Raw genomic sequence first — 15,264 nt, 5'->3', positions numbered from 1 at the left:
TAAAAGACTGTGTGATCCTCTTCTTAATGGAAGTCGTCAAGAGGGAAGAAGTTCAGCCTAAAATATTTCAATCACGTTTTAATGATCCACATCTGGTCACTCAGACTGTGGGTTTCAGGAGTCAGTGGACTCAGGGGAGGAGAGTCCGATTCCGGAGCTCGCCGGACGTCGGGGGATTGTGGTGGGTGGGGGCCAAAAGCATAGGCCCCGCCTGGGCGCGAGGCCGCCCGGAAGCTCTCTGGAGGGATTCTTTCCAAGCCCAGCACTCAGCGGGTTGCCAGTGAATGTCACGTGCTGTTTGGGAGACTTTTCAAAGCGAAGGTCCTTGAGCCCTCCCTGAGTCTGTCTTCATCTCTGGAGCGTGGCGAGCAGACCTTGTGGCTCTGACTTAGGCGGGTCGCAACCTGGCGAGGGCCTGCCTGTGACCTGAAGCGCAATCAGAAGACACACCGCCCCATATTTAATTTGGGCGGACTTCCCTGCCTCCCCCCATCTTTGGACCCAGGCAGACGTAGGGCTGTTCAGTTACGTGGCTTACTGTTGTTTGTTGTTGCTCTGCTTGCTGCGAGGAGGGCGGTACGAGGAAGCTGAATTGGAAGGACTGGAAAGTCCAGTCGGATCCCCTCCCGCCGAGTGCACCAGGGAAGCATCCTTCTGGGTCTGTTTGCTCGGCAAGGGTGTTCTTTGATGAGGTCTTTGTCCAGGGCCCCCGCTGGAGTCTCAGTGTACTCAAGCTTCAGAAAAGGCTATTGGCCCTTCTTTGTTGTCTTTGTTGGACTGTTTATTTTGCTTTCTTCCCACGAGGTTCCCTGGCCTCGCTCTGACAACGCTTTTCTGCATGAATTACATTCCTCGGAGCCAAGTCTCTGAATTCTTCCAGCCCATTTGATTCCGGCCTGTGTGATTAGTCCATAGCTTCGAACTGCCATGGGTCTCTGCCAAGCAGAGGGCTTGTAAGCGCCCCTAACATGGAGACCTAAAGACATTCTGTAACCTCATTAGTGAGAGGGTAGTGCTTCGTTCCAGTTTAATAACAGAGCTGCTGTTGAATCATCACTAGCTGGAAAATCACTGAAGGAGGCTGCGAATCACTGGGTTTTTTTTCAGTGTGAATGAAGCTCTTGAAGGCAGGCAGGTGATTCTACTCACGCCCAATTCAGTAGCATAAATTGTCGTGGGCCAGGTGGGGGGGGCACCCCCCAAGCTCCACGGAAGTTAGATCTACATTTGGAACTGCATAGTCATTGCACAAAATGCATTTCCATCTGTGTAGAAATAATGAACACTAATGAAAGTTATTCAGCTATCTTAATCACAGCCGTCCTATTTTCCTGTGCATATGTTTTCCAAAGCATGGTTTGTGACCGAGACCGAGATGGACAATGAACAAACTTAAGAATTAAGTGTTTTTTAACCTCTATTAAGAAAGATTAAACTGAAAAAGGTAAAAAAAAAATTTTTTTAAGAAAGATTAAAAATTTGATTCTTTAATGAATTATACATACATTCCAGGTATTATAAAAACATGGTGATACCACTAGACAGAATTCATCTGTCTTAAGAGCAAAATTCTATTTTTTCAAACTTATTTTTTAATGTTTTAAAATTTTTATTTATTTTTTGGGGGAAGGTAATTAGATTTATTTGTTTATTGAATGGAGGTACTGGGGATTGAACCCAGGACCTCATGCATGCGAAGCATGTGCTCTACCACTGAGCTATACCCTCCCCCAAGAACAAAATTCTATAGGGGATCTGTTCACCTGTTTGTACACAATTTTTTGAACATAAGAATCACTGACTCTGACAAGCAGGTAGGGTATGCTATACCTAACAGGGAGCCTGCATTTACTGACAGTGTAACAGGAACTTCCCAAAAGAGGACCAAAGAATTTTTCAGAAATGACCGAACACCCAATCTGTGATGAAATTATATGCAGTGTAAATACCCATTTATACACAGAAGCCCTTCCTTAGGGGCCTGGGGGAGACCCTAAGCAGTGTGGGCAGGGCGTGGTGCGGGTTTCTTGAGGTCTTTTATCTTCTGGTGGGTCCTGGTTTGAGCTGGGCTCTTGGTGTCCAGTCTGTGGGAGCCCTAGGATGGCAGTGGACAGTGGGGCACACTTTCAGCCGGTGTTCTCTTCGGCCAGTAAGTGAACCCACTTGGCGGCACCGCATTCTCCTTCACGTGGGGAGGGTTCGTCTGTAAGTTGGAGTCAGACTCTTTTGGCTAGAGGAGGCCCTCCCCGCTTGGAGTGGGCTCTGAAAACACAGCCCGCAGTGAGCCAGAACACAGCTGCCCTGACACTTCCTGTGTGACATAGTCTGGACTACAGCTTTGCTGAGTCATCGCCCCTGAGCACCCCCCCCCACCTCTCCATCCAACAGAATGCTGGTTACGTGAGCCCATATAAAGTATTTTTTCCCCCAGCTTTCAATGTACAACTCCAGAAAATTCAGATATAATTCTCTGGGCACATGGCTTCTAATAGTCCTTTTCTTCAAGCCAGTTTAGAAGCTGTTTTTGTAATACACGTGGGACTCAGTTCCATCATGACTCTGCCACAAATCAGCTGGATCCTGCAATGCTCCCCCTGACCTCTCTCAGTCACCTTGTTTGCACCTGTGAAATAAAGCAGGTGGAGTACATTATATTCCATATCCGTCCTTAACATCCCAGGGTTGTGGGAAGTTTAGGTTTGTTAGTGGTTTTTCCCTTGTGTGTGGACAGTTTGAAGAGGACTCCAGGAAAATGTCATGGCCCAAATCCATACATGCCCAGGAGCCAGGTTTTCCTCCTGCCCTCTCTTTCCTCATGTGAGGATCTGCTGAGAGTCTTGCCCAAACTCTGGTTGTACCTCCCACCTTACACACCCCTTGGCCACAGCGCACAGGGCCACTGGGCACCGCCTGTGACGTGTGACTGTCATTCAGAGCGGTTTCCTTTGGAGTGAAAAGGTAACTGGACAACCATATGGTCCTGTTTGATTAAAAGCCTCAAGAATGTTACAATATAAGTGTATTTAAGCATATGTGCACGTATTCGTATTTGTCTTGGAGTAGCTTTCCTTTGTGTTTCAAATCATAGACTTGATTTGAATCCAGCTCAGGTATTCACAATCAGATTACCTGCTCTGTCCAAGCCCAGTTTCATTATTCCGTCCCACGCAATGTCAAGAATTCAAGGAAGGAGCAAATAGATAGCACAGAGCACAGCCTCCGACACGTCGTAGGTATTTGACAAGTGGCAGAATTACCTAGCACGTGTCTATTATCATATTTAAGCCATCCATTCCGAGTCGTGCATCCTTTTTTCACCTCTGAACGTCTCTGAAATTGGAATGCACCTTACAGTCCATTGTGTCTTACAATCGTTGGTGAGGTGGCTATCGTGAGGGAGTTTCGGGTATCTCTTAATAAAATTACTTTGCCCTAGATTTTCCTTTTCGTGCAAGTCATAGAGTTTACACATCACAAAATCTACGTCTGAATATGCCCAAAAGAGCTCTTTTAATAACTATAAAGTAACAATGGAAAGTCATAAGGAAGAGCTTAGTGGTTCCTAAAATAACATGGGCCTTTAGATCAGTAGCATCCTAGCTTGGATGAAATACTGCTTAAATCACATACACATTGAGTGTGTAGATATGCCATCAACAAAAAACTTATTTCATTGTCAAGGTTTTTTTTTTTCCCCCTCCAAGAACCCAGCCAATTTTTGCCAAATGTTGTAATAAAGGACCTGGTTGCAGACTATAAAGTTAAAATGTAAAGAGAACGTTTTCCAAACGCCCTTGCTGCCTAAATCCTACACAATGAAAAAGGAGGCCAACTTGAGCCTGAAATAGCGTAAAGGAGGAAGGGATGTCACATGCCGGTTGTGTTGCTGTATTTGTGCAGATGCATAGCACGGGCTCTCAGAGGGTAAGACTTCATGATTAATGGTGTTTATTCTTGACAGAAGCCTCCTTTATTTATCTGCAATACAGTTTAGCGATTTTATCAGGCACCTGAATGAGAAATATTCAGTCATACCAATATTGCAGTGTAAATTGAGTAGAGTCACTTTTTATTATATCTTTCTGCCTTATCACCTGCACAGTAATTTTCTAGCAGAGGTTTGATATGGAAAGGCTGGATTTAGCTGTACTTGACACAAAGCCTCTTCAATTTCCCCTAAAAGTTCAGGCTGCTCTTAGAAGTGTGTGTGTATGTGTGTGTGTGTGTGCGCGCGCGCGCCTGTGTGTGTGTGTGTCTGTGTGTATAATATATAAACCCTCTGTGTTATCCAAGCAATTTCAGGATTTGAAAGAATAAAGATAAAATGCACAAACCTGGATGGGAAAAGTGTGGTTAATATAAAAACGTCTAATAGCTGTGAACTCACTGGTTAAAGCTCCTTTCGTGTTTAAGCTGAGGCTCAGTACCAAACCTTTTGCCTGGTTATGTGGACCCACTTTCTTTTATTAATCAATCACCATCCGAATCCAGTCAGTGTAAAGCCAGACCCGTTCACTTCTCCAGGGAGAAATACCAAATTTGAAGACCCAGTGGCCAGGGCAGGAACATCAGTCGCAGTGATGATGACAGTACCATTCAAGGGGGGAGGGAACCCGGGAGCAAAATGAGACCTCATTTGCAGGGCACTCGAGTGAAGGGTCCCCAAATGTTTAAACTAAACTTTATTCACGTTACAGACCTTATAACATGAATTGTCAGAGCCAATCAAAGGCAGACAGGAACAAATGGTTTGAATTATAAAAAACATTGGATTTTAGGATCAAAAGAGACTTTAGCCCTGGTGGGTGGAATGGAGATCATTTCATCCAAATCCTCACATTTTACAGATGAGGAAAGTAAAGCTGCAAAGCTGTTTCCCAAAGTCTGTGGTCCTAGGCAGGTTCTCCGGGGGTAATCTGAGCAGGTAATTGTGCACATCATACAAACGTTCCCAGTCAGTTAAATCTGGCCTTACCTGTGGAATCAGAAGGCTTGCTTTCACTGGGAAGAAGAGAGTGCAGTCAGAGACCGTGGTTCCCTTCCCAGTGGCCAGAGTCATCTTCAGCCTCCTGTGATGTTGTTCCCTGTGCCTGGAGCAAAGTTCTGTGAAGCCACAGGAACCCTAAGGAAGTTGCTGTCTCCTTATTTAAGGGTTAATGCTTCTTTTCTATTGAATAATACAGACAAATTGTCCCCCTTGGGACATTAGATATACGCCTTTTGCCACACTTAATTTATTTTTGAGAAGTTTGACACCCTCAGAGGGGTTAAAATTCTGGAATATTGAGAAGGATGTGTGGGATATAAAGTGTCAGTCAACATGATGTGCGGTCTTCCAAGGAGCACTTCCAGCTGAATCTAAAGAGCTTGGCACTTTCAAAGGGCCTCCTGTTTTCACCTTTACTAAGCCAGATGCCCCTAGCAAAGCTGGGGGATTGTGTTCTGAAGGAGAGCATTTAGATAACCACAGGTCTTTGATGGACATCTCTGTTATCACTTAAAATAATGATGCTTTAAAGAATAAGGGGAAGTGTGCGTCAGGTGCATCTTGCCAAGAATCATGAGACAGCCCAGAAAACACCCTAGTCCACAGTTAATAGTAACCATGGCAATTACGAGGATTACGATGATGATGGTTCCAAGAGAAGAAGTCCTAGCTCTTGGGAGACACACCTAAGCTCAACGTGCTAGACTGCTGTTGATAAAGGATTTATTCTCTCTGGTTCTTGAAATCACATTGGTAAAATACAAGTTAAAACAGACTCCTTTTTTCTCCTTGGCTCAGAATTCCAGATGCACTGTCCTTGCTGTTACTGTCCTCCATCCCTCCTGCAGAAGGACTCAACAAGAAGCAGAGATTGCACTGGGGAGCCTAACCTCCTGTTCCTAATTAGCTATTTCCACCCAGTATTTGAAGCCTCCTAGCAGCCTCCTAGCATGTCACTTAAATAACAGATCCTGGCTTGGGGCTCTTGGGATGTTTTGAGTATCTGTGTACCTTAAATGGTTGAACTTTCCAAGCACTGGCTTGTTTGTTTAGTTATTTAAATCAGCAGTTCTAGCTGAACCTCATGTACGTACTTTACTGTATGTGCTTTTTCCTTTTCCCTTACACCTGGTGGATATCATGGCTCAAATCCCTAAGTTCCTACCAAAGGGCGTCATGGTTGATAGGATTCTGCGTTATCAGAAGATGTAACACCTCGGAGAACAAACGCCACAGGATTCAGGGATTTTCTAGATGCTGCTAGTTCATGAGCCTTAGTCCTTGGCCAAGTCATTCCACGCTGTTGTATTTCAACATCTTTCCGTTTTACAGTGCGTTTTCTTCTTGGAAAAGGATGTAATATCGCCATTTTGCATGTTGCGCTGAGAATGGAATGGGTTATTCATCAAATTCCAAAAAAATTAGGATCTGTTAGAATGAGTGGAAAATTGGCAGACATGACAGAGAAGTCAGACTTAAAAATTTTTGTCCCCCTACTCCTGTTTTTTTCTTTTTTCATGGCAAGGAAGTTTTGAACTAAAACTACGGAGTAATCATGCCCTTGAATTTACTTTCAGAAAAAAAAAAGTCCTACCCATTTTTGAGAAAGTCAGGTAAAGTCTCTAAACTCTGCTTTGTCAGAAGAGGCGGGGTGGGGTGCTCCAAGTTGACACCAAGGGTGTTAGGAGAGCTGAACCATGTCTTCCAGAAGAGACCCCTCCCCGTGGGGCCCAGAGGAAAGAAATGCACAAGGTCGCAATGAAAGCAGCACGGCTTTGGCCTTGACCTCCCAGAGGTCTAGTAGCAAGAGCAGCAGCAGGAATGAGAGGGTTGGTATTAGGGGCCAACGTTTTCTGAGAACTTACCGTGTGACAGGTCCCAGGCTAACTGCTTTGTGTATATTGCCTTATTAAACATTAAACAGCACAGCGCTGCTCCTTTTCTATCTAAGCTCAATAGCCTTGGAGCAAATCGGGCTTTTAAGGATCTAGTCTATCGATCACTAGATGTAAGTCTGAGATCCTGCAACTCTGAGTTACAGAACAGCTGATTAAAGGGACTCTGCCCGCTGCAGGGAGAAACGGAGGAGGCGGCTGAGATAGGAGAGAGCCCCCTGGACTCACGGGCTGGGCTGGACTGGCCTCCCCCATGGCCTGCCCCGCTGGAGGAAGAGAGAGTATCCAAAGAAAAAAGGGAACAACTTGCTATCCTATGGAAGGACAGGAGGAAGGGACAGTGTCAGCTGGCTTTGTTACAGCAGAACAGTTGGGAAGCTCTTCAGAAAACAGGGGCCCACCCACTGTCCCAGAGTCTGACCACTGAGAGCAGCTCCCTGTCCTGCCATCTGCCAGACATGGGGTTCGGAGGGCATCACAGCCCATCACATCGGCATGAACTTCTCCTCTGCAGCCACAGCGGTTTCCTCGTCAGGGTGGTATCTTTGTGGACTTTGTAAAGGAAGACACAAATACTGGTTCTTCTAATGACTAGTCCTTATATCTACATTAATTATAGTATGCGTAATATATTAACATAATAGATAACCTACGTTATGCATATTAAAATAGAGTAAGTTATGTACTAATTATATTAGTGACTAGTTCTTCTAAAAATTACATAGTGGTAATTTTTTTACTGGTTTTGTTTTTCCTCACAAACTAGGAACGGGGGTGAGGCGGAAAAGAAGATTTCTGTGATTTGTTACACGTTGCAAAAAAAGGGGTGCTTCTGTGTGGAATGCTTGGATTCTGTTTGGACAACAAAGGAGGCTGCTGAAAATAATAATTGTAGATATACCCTGCGTTTATGGAACTAAAATATTAAAAAATGGTGACAGGTTATTTAGAAACTGGTTTCTCAGTTGCCATTTGGATCAGGGATACTGTCTACCTGCTTCTTTACCCTCTTCTGCCCTTGTTTCTAAAGTGTTAAAAACTTTATACACAGGAGTGAGTTGGGACAGGGAGAAGACCCACATGATGAGATGCGGTCATTTGGCTCCAAGTGCTTCTCTGAACCACTAGTAGGTTTAAGGACTCTTTTTAATAACACTGCATTGCACGTGACAGTTGCTTGAATTGACTTTCTTTTACATTTTTTGACTTAATTCCTGACCTTGAAATCTTAATCTATTAATATAGAATTATATTTAGAGAGTGAAGACAAATTTTGGCAAATTACGGTTTGCAATCTTCTCAGGAAGGAATAAAATTACTTTGAGCCATCAACGATTACATTCATCTTATAGAAACCATAGCATTGTTTCAGTTGTCAAAGGACATGACTGCCATGTGGATATTTGCTTGGCCTCTCCTTCTGATGGGCCTAGCGGGACCTTTCCTCCCCCAAAATTAATATACAGAAGCCCATCTTCCATGATTTACTTTGAATTTAGAATAAGGTCAGCTAGACTATCTTTGTTTAATAGTGGAAAATATCATGATATTTTTTATGAAATTTAAGCAATCTTTATATTATAATTAAGCAACATTTAAAAAATGTTGCAAAATATAAATATATGTTTGATTTTCTGAACGTAATAGAAATGGTTGAGATCACTGTGGAAAATATTGTTATAGTTGACACATATAAAATGCATATATTCTTTTTTAAAAATTGGTAATAAATAGTATATATACAGAAAAGTACACAAACTGTAGCTCAATGAATTGCTAAGAGTTATCACAGAGTGAAAACCTCTAACCACTAACCAAGTCTAGAAATAGAACAGTCACTCGTCCGGAAGCCCTCCCCATACAGCTCCAACCTACCCAGAGGTAAACGTTGTCTTGACTGTCCCAACGCTAAAGTCTGGGTTTGTCTGTTATTGAACTTTATACAAATGGGATAATACAGTATCTTATGTTCTTTTGTACCAGGTTTCTTCTCCCCAGCGTTATGTTTTGAGATTTTCCACATTGTAGTTTGTTCATTTTCATAGCTCTTCACTCTGTCATTGCGTGATTTACTTACCCATTCTGTTGTTGATAGATACATGGTTGTTTCCAATTTTAATGTGAATGAATAATACTGCTCTGAATATTCTGACACATTATGACACGTGTGTACACAATATGGTTGTAGACACACCAAGGAAAGGAGTTGTTGGGTCATAGGGTGTGTCTCTTGGAGTAGATGATACCCAACTGTTTTCTGATGAGGTTGTGCAACTTACATGCAGGTTGTGTGAGAGTTCCCGTTGCTCCAGATCCTCGTCGACACTTGGTGCCATCAGTCTTTTTAATTTTAGCTATTCTAGTGGGTTTTTAGTGATAACTCGTTATGCTTTAATTTGCACTGCAACTATATATGATGTTTATGTACAGTTTATTAAAAGATATCAGAAAAACCTTTTAATGTTAAGGGATGAAGTATAATTCAAAGTATGTTTTTATTTTGACTAGAAGTACATAATGCCTGAAAAAAATGCTGGGAGTAAATAGATTAAAATACTGACGTTGGCTAGATTTGGATAGCTTGGATACAGAGAATGCCTTTTTTGAAAAAATAATCTTTTAACTTTTCAATTCATGGATATAAGTTCCTTCTATTTTCAGGCAGAAATAGAAAATGAAAACAAGGAAGTTATTCTCAAAAATCCTTTGAAGTGATGTTTCTCCATTAAAACAAGTATTTCTCTCTCTCTTTTTTTTTTTTTTTCGCTAAAGAAATCAGCCATAGCCCTTAAACTGTCACCTAAGAAAGTATTCAGCAGCTGAGCACTCGTGTGTGTTAAGCAATGTTCTAACCTTCACCTTCAGTGACTACTTCCATCTAATTTGATCTAGTCTTTGTGGCACACTTCACGTTCCACATTTTTCATAACCAGGAAATGTCCCGGAAACCTCCTGATGATGCTTTTTGACTCATCAGGTAATACTTGCTCTCATACTCTCCTTAGGCATGTGCGCCTTTCCGCCGTGTGACTGTAACTTCTTCTGAGACTAGGGACTGAATGCCCCTATCTTACATTTCTTGAAATACCCCCAAGGGCTGACATCGTAATGGCTTCTTAGTAAATGGATTTTCAATCAAACGTGTATTGAACGAATGGATCATTGAAACATTCATCTGTGTTATTATACGTGGAGCTTTTAAAACTTGAAATCCAATGTAGTCATTCTGTGAAAGGCCCAAGTCCGTTAAGAATTCACGGGGAATATTCCTTAGCTGCAAAGATGATGCAGTGGGATTTGAAACTGAACCGTCTTGTCAGCTAGGGTCCTGGCAGTTTTGTGGCGCAGATATTTACAAAGGTGTGGACAAGGTTTGGGGCTCGGGAAATGATAATAAAGCCCCCAGGAGTAGCAAAAGTTTGAAGAGGTTACCAGCCCTAGCCTGACGGTGCAAAAGGAGGGAAAGGGTCAGTGAGAGCTGGCGCCGAGGAGGAGGGGTCACACGTCTGGAGCCGAGGGGTGGGAGGCAGGAATGCCACCAGCAGAACTGTAGCCTGTGAAAGGAAGTGAGGGCAATAAATACCCTGACTTCTCTCCCCTCTACTTACAGCCCCTGCCTTGGCTTCTCATTAGTGGAATCCCAAGGGACAGCTGATTCCGGCTACAAAGTCCAGCCTTCCAGGGCCGGCGGTGGCTCTGGGCAGAGGCTGGCGACTGGACAGCCGCCTCTACCTGGCAGGGGCACGTGACGATTCTGGGGCAGAGATTATCTGAAAGCTCACCTTGCAAAGAGGAAAAGGCCAAGTTCAGGGCTGCGAATTTCCCACCATGTCTGGTGTATTCACCGCGGGGGACATTTTAGTCGCTGAATGGAAAGCAACATTTTTTATCACAAATATTGGTCTATTAAGACTGTCCTGATTGAATAATTCATCAATTGGTTAAAAATGCATCATCAGGGGTAACTCGTCTTTGGTGTCTGTTAGACCATTACTTGAGTGTGAAGGGTATCTACTTGTTAGAGAAAGAGCAAAGTTGAACAAAAAATTAACTTGCTAGATAGAAGGAAAAAAAATCCAACATTTCAGTCTTCTGGTAGTTGAAGCCCTCACGTGTACCCCAAAATGCAAGGGGTATGTGTACATCTCCAGTGTTCCAAGCAATGTGGAAGCAAATTATAATAATCCAGCATATAAACCATGTTTAATGCTCTCATAATGGGTAATGCGAGTGATTAAATACTGTGATTTTAATCTTGGCATTTCAGTAACCCAATAAGATAAATGAAAAGGCAGTAACAAATTAGATTATATAATGATATTTCATTCTAACTAAGACGTCCGGTTACTCTCTGCAATCCGCATTTTGGTTTTTAAGTTTATCATAATATAATGTTTAAAATGCTCTAATAAGACTCCTCTGTTCTTTTCATTGTAATCTATTTTCATGACCTTATAAAGGAATTAATCTGAAGTTAAATTATTTCCACAAGTGAAGAGACACAAACTTTATACTGCTTTACTGTCTTTGGGGAGACCGTGGAAATAATCTCCACCTTCCTTCTTGTCTGAAACTGAACTTCATTTCTCCACTGGGCAGTATGGAGACAAAATGGTAGCCACTCACTGGGTCTTCCCGGCTTTGGGGAGACAAGTGGAAGCGAGGTAGGGACGTTATCCCTGAGTGGGCGTGCTGGGGCCGAGATCCATGCCTGAGCCGAGATGCAGAGGTCATGGAGCCATAGTTCCTCCCACTCTGTGGTGCTCTGGCAGCCCAGACAGCCCTCTACAGCTTGGGCATCTTTTTCCTAGACAGCAGTTGTATGGTCCGGTAGGAGGGGTCACAGGCGTATTTCTGTACTCTTTGGCTGCAACATAACCTGCATGGGATCTCTGTTCTTGGAGCTGTTCGAAACTGCAGTATTCTTCCCAAAATGTTTGTTGTTGTTGTTGTTGTTGTTGTTGTTGTTGTTGTTGTTGTTGTTTTCCTCCACAGTTTGTGCTTGCCTTCCAACCACTGAGCCACGTACAACCTCAGAGCAGAGAGAGAGTCAGGCGAAGCCAACAGAAATCTTCAGTGCAGTCTCTGTGTGTATCTAACTAAAAATATAAACCAAGAAAGTGAGTGACACCTATAATTTTTTTTCCTGGTGCTACTGTAATCCTCAAATGAAGATTTTGAGCAAGCTTGACAAATATTTACCAGGTCAACTTTATGATAGTGTGTGAAATAATAGATGTCCATTACATGGAAAATTCTGCAGCTGCCTTCCCATAGCAGTGAATATACATCTGCCTATTAAATGTAAGAAGCTGAACCTTCCCTCTCAGATTTGCTTTACAGTTAAAAAAAATAACTGACAGATGACCCAGATGCCAAGAATTTGAAAGGGGCTCTGTTAGGTAATGTTAAAAGCAGCTTTATTGAGAAACTCTTGTTTATATATATTTACATCCACGTCAGGTGGCTGCTGGGACCACTGGAATTCAAGGCTGGCTGCTCAGCTTTAATGGCTTAGAAACTCATTTCTGTCAGGCATTAATTAGCACTCGAGAAATGTCATGCCAGCCCAACTCACAAGATCCTGGTGTGGAAACAGAATTAAGAAGTCATCAACGTTCAGTGAGAAATTGAACAGCAGTGAATTTGGAATCCCAGTCTCCAAAAGTCTTGCCATGTGGACATTTGTTTGCTGAGTTGAAAAACATTGACGCAAAAAAAAAGTCTTGTTGGATGATTCTGACAGCCACCAAGATCATCATCAGTGCCACCATTTCCTGGGTGCCCAGTGCCCGTCAGTGACAGCAGCCCTGGAAGGGAGCTGTTACCATTCCGTTTTGTGTATCAGGAAACATGCCTCAGTGACAGAGATAGGGATGAGCCTGAGTTCAAATCCACTTCCTGCAAAGCTCTTGCATTTTTGTTATAACTGAGTTCGTGTTCTTAACCACTTTGTGTGGTTTTAGGATTTTGAGTGGAGCCTCTTGGGAAATCCAAAAGGATGCTTCTGGGAGACTGTCAGGTTAGGGAACAAAGCAGACAGGATTTATGTTTCCACCATAAGATTTGCTTTGAAAAAAGGGGTTCCAGTAGTTCAGTGTTTGAAAATCACATAGCATGCTGTATTTGCCACCCCTAGTATGTGTGTGTGGTTCTGTGTCTGTGTATGTATGAGTCTATATGTATGTAATACATATCTGTCTCTGCCTTGTATGTGTGTATATAGGAGTGGAATATATTAGTGTAGTTTGTGATGTAAATATTTACGTCTGTATTAAGCATTTATTAGATACTAGGCTCAGTACGTGAGGCTTTACTTACATTCACTGGCTGAGACCCCTACAAGGTAGGGATCCTCTCCATCGGACTGCTGAGGACAAGGAGAAGGGTGGGTCTCTCGGCCGTGGTCACACAGCTGCCATCCCATCCACAGCCATTCTCCTTCAGCCCTGAGCCCCCCTCACCCCCACCAAACCACTGCTCTGGTGGTCTGACTCACTGTCCCCAGAATCCCTGGTGACTCCTCACTGAGAGACCCTCATTAGACATTTCCCTGTTGTAGCCTGGGGATGACTGGCCTTTGGTTACTAGATGGTTTGTTTCTTTAGGGAAATTCGTTACTGTGAAGCTTTCTTAGTTGCCTCCCTGTCTGAAGGCGTGACCCACCATCCTTCTGAGGAATAGGCGACCCCGATCTTCTCAGCGTCTCCTCTGGGAGGGAGGGACGTGCATGAGCATGATGTGCACCAGAGTGAGTGAAGTTTCCTGACTTGATCTCCACCCCTTGGGGGCACCGCCCCTCTTCTCTGCTGTTGCCCATGTGTGTGAGGGAAGATGGAGCCTGGGCGTTCCGGCCAGGTCCTGACTCCTTACTCGTGGAGTATCTCCAGTCCTCCTGTGGGAACAGGTCAGATGAAAGTGAAGGTGAGGGGGCAGGCGTCAGACGTCCACAGATTTGGGAGAAGAGAATAGCGTCGGCCGTGTCCTGGCTTCCTTGCCCCTTTGGACTGGTGACCGCCCCGGCCCGACACCTGTCACCTGCAGGTCATTCTGGGGGCTGAGTCTCCTCCCCGTCCCTGATTCTTCAATGCAATCTAGGCCTCTAGGAAGATTCTTGCTACCATTCTCAATTCTGGAATTTGAGAAAAAAAATGACAGGTTCCAGTTTTTGTCTAAAATGGAGAAAACCAGTAAGCAATGCCATTGCCTTCACTGGTTTTAGTTCATAATGTTCAGACTGAGTTTCTCGGGGATCATAAGGAAAGCCTGTCTGGGAGGTAGCGTCTCCTGGGTTTCTTGAAATGCCTCCTTTTCTGCATTTCTGCTGCACCTGTCTCTCATGAATCTGCAAGGAAGTTTGTGTTTTGTAATAATTGCTTTTGAGTCCGATGAGAAGGATTGCTTTTCCTCTTCTGTAGAAAATGAATGAATGCATTTGAGCATCCCGTGTGCTTTACAGTAACAGCAGGCTTTAAGCTGAAGATTTAACCAGCGACACAGAATGAACTTACTTGTAGTCATGAGCTAAAATAGGTTAGACTAATAAGTTGTGCCAAGTTCTATTTAAATACCAGTAATTTTTACTAATTTCTGAGTGGGTATGGAAAGCCTCAAGTTGTTTTGAAAAGAAATAGCTTTTTTCAGGTGGTGACTTCTCCCTCTGCCCACATGTAAATTTAGAAAATGCTGGGTTTTTGTTTTATTTCACTAAAAGTGGCATCTGAAAAACAAATAGAAAGCCTCCTTTTTTGTGTGTTCAAATTAAAAAAAAAAAGAGTAAGAAAGAGCAAGAAAGAAAATCCAGTACCCCTAAGAAAAGAGATTTTTTAATCTCTCTTATTTGCTACTGGGAGAAAATTCACAATCTGATCTTTGGTTTCATCTGTTTCACCATCTGCGCTGTGCTCTTGGAGGAGCTGGCTTCTCCCAAGATCCTGTTCTGACAGCCAGGGGGCCAGAGGCCGGCGGTGCTGCTTAGCTGGGGAGGCGGGGCGAGAAGATGTTTCTCCTCCCTTCCTTTTCACTGCTAAAGCCAGAGCCACAAGAGGAGTTTGCTGTTCTCAGTACATCCTTCTTACGATCCCTCGCCTTTTTATGGCCGTATTCTCTGTGAATGAGAAAAGTGTTTAGCCTGTCGGAGCCAGTTCACTGGATTATCCACACAAAACGCTTTCTATTAGAGAAGGAATGGGGCGGCCGGGGGTGGGGGTGGGGTTCCACAGACTGGAACCATTCTAGAAATGGCCCGCCCCACCAGGGCTTGGGGGAGGAGGGGAGGCTCCAGAGAGGGAATCCCCAGTGGGGGATGAGGGATGGTGGCTGCCAGGTGTGCCTTAGAATTCCTTCCCGTCAGCCAAGAACTTACATTCTACCTTAGCTCAT

General features: G+C 43.7%; 1 protein-coding gene and 1 non-coding gene across 4 annotated transcripts in view; one reads left to right on the top strand and one right to left on the bottom strand.

Annotated features, from left to right (window-relative positions):
• GLI3 (GLI family zinc finger 3) overlaps nucleotides 1-15,264 on the top strand; it is a 269,150-nt gene that overhangs the window by 168,009 nt on the left and 85,877 nt on the right. The gene's annotated exons all lie outside the window — the stretch shown is intronic.
• On the bottom strand, nucleotides 1,657-1,729 carry TRNAA-CGC (transfer RNA alanine (anticodon CGC)). The gene has a single exon. It is a non-coding gene; the product is annotated as a tRNA-Ala (tRNA).

Source organism: Camelus bactrianus, chromosome 7 (assembly GCF_048773025.1).
Source record: "Camelus bactrianus isolate YW-2024 breed Bactrian camel chromosome 7, ASM4877302v1, whole genome shotgun sequence".
Classification (NCBI taxonomy): domain Eukaryota; kingdom Metazoa; phylum Chordata; class Mammalia; order Artiodactyla; family Camelidae; genus Camelus; species Camelus bactrianus.
The sequence above is the reverse complement of the archived record's forward strand: the minus strand, read 5'-3'. Positions and strand labels throughout refer to the sequence as shown.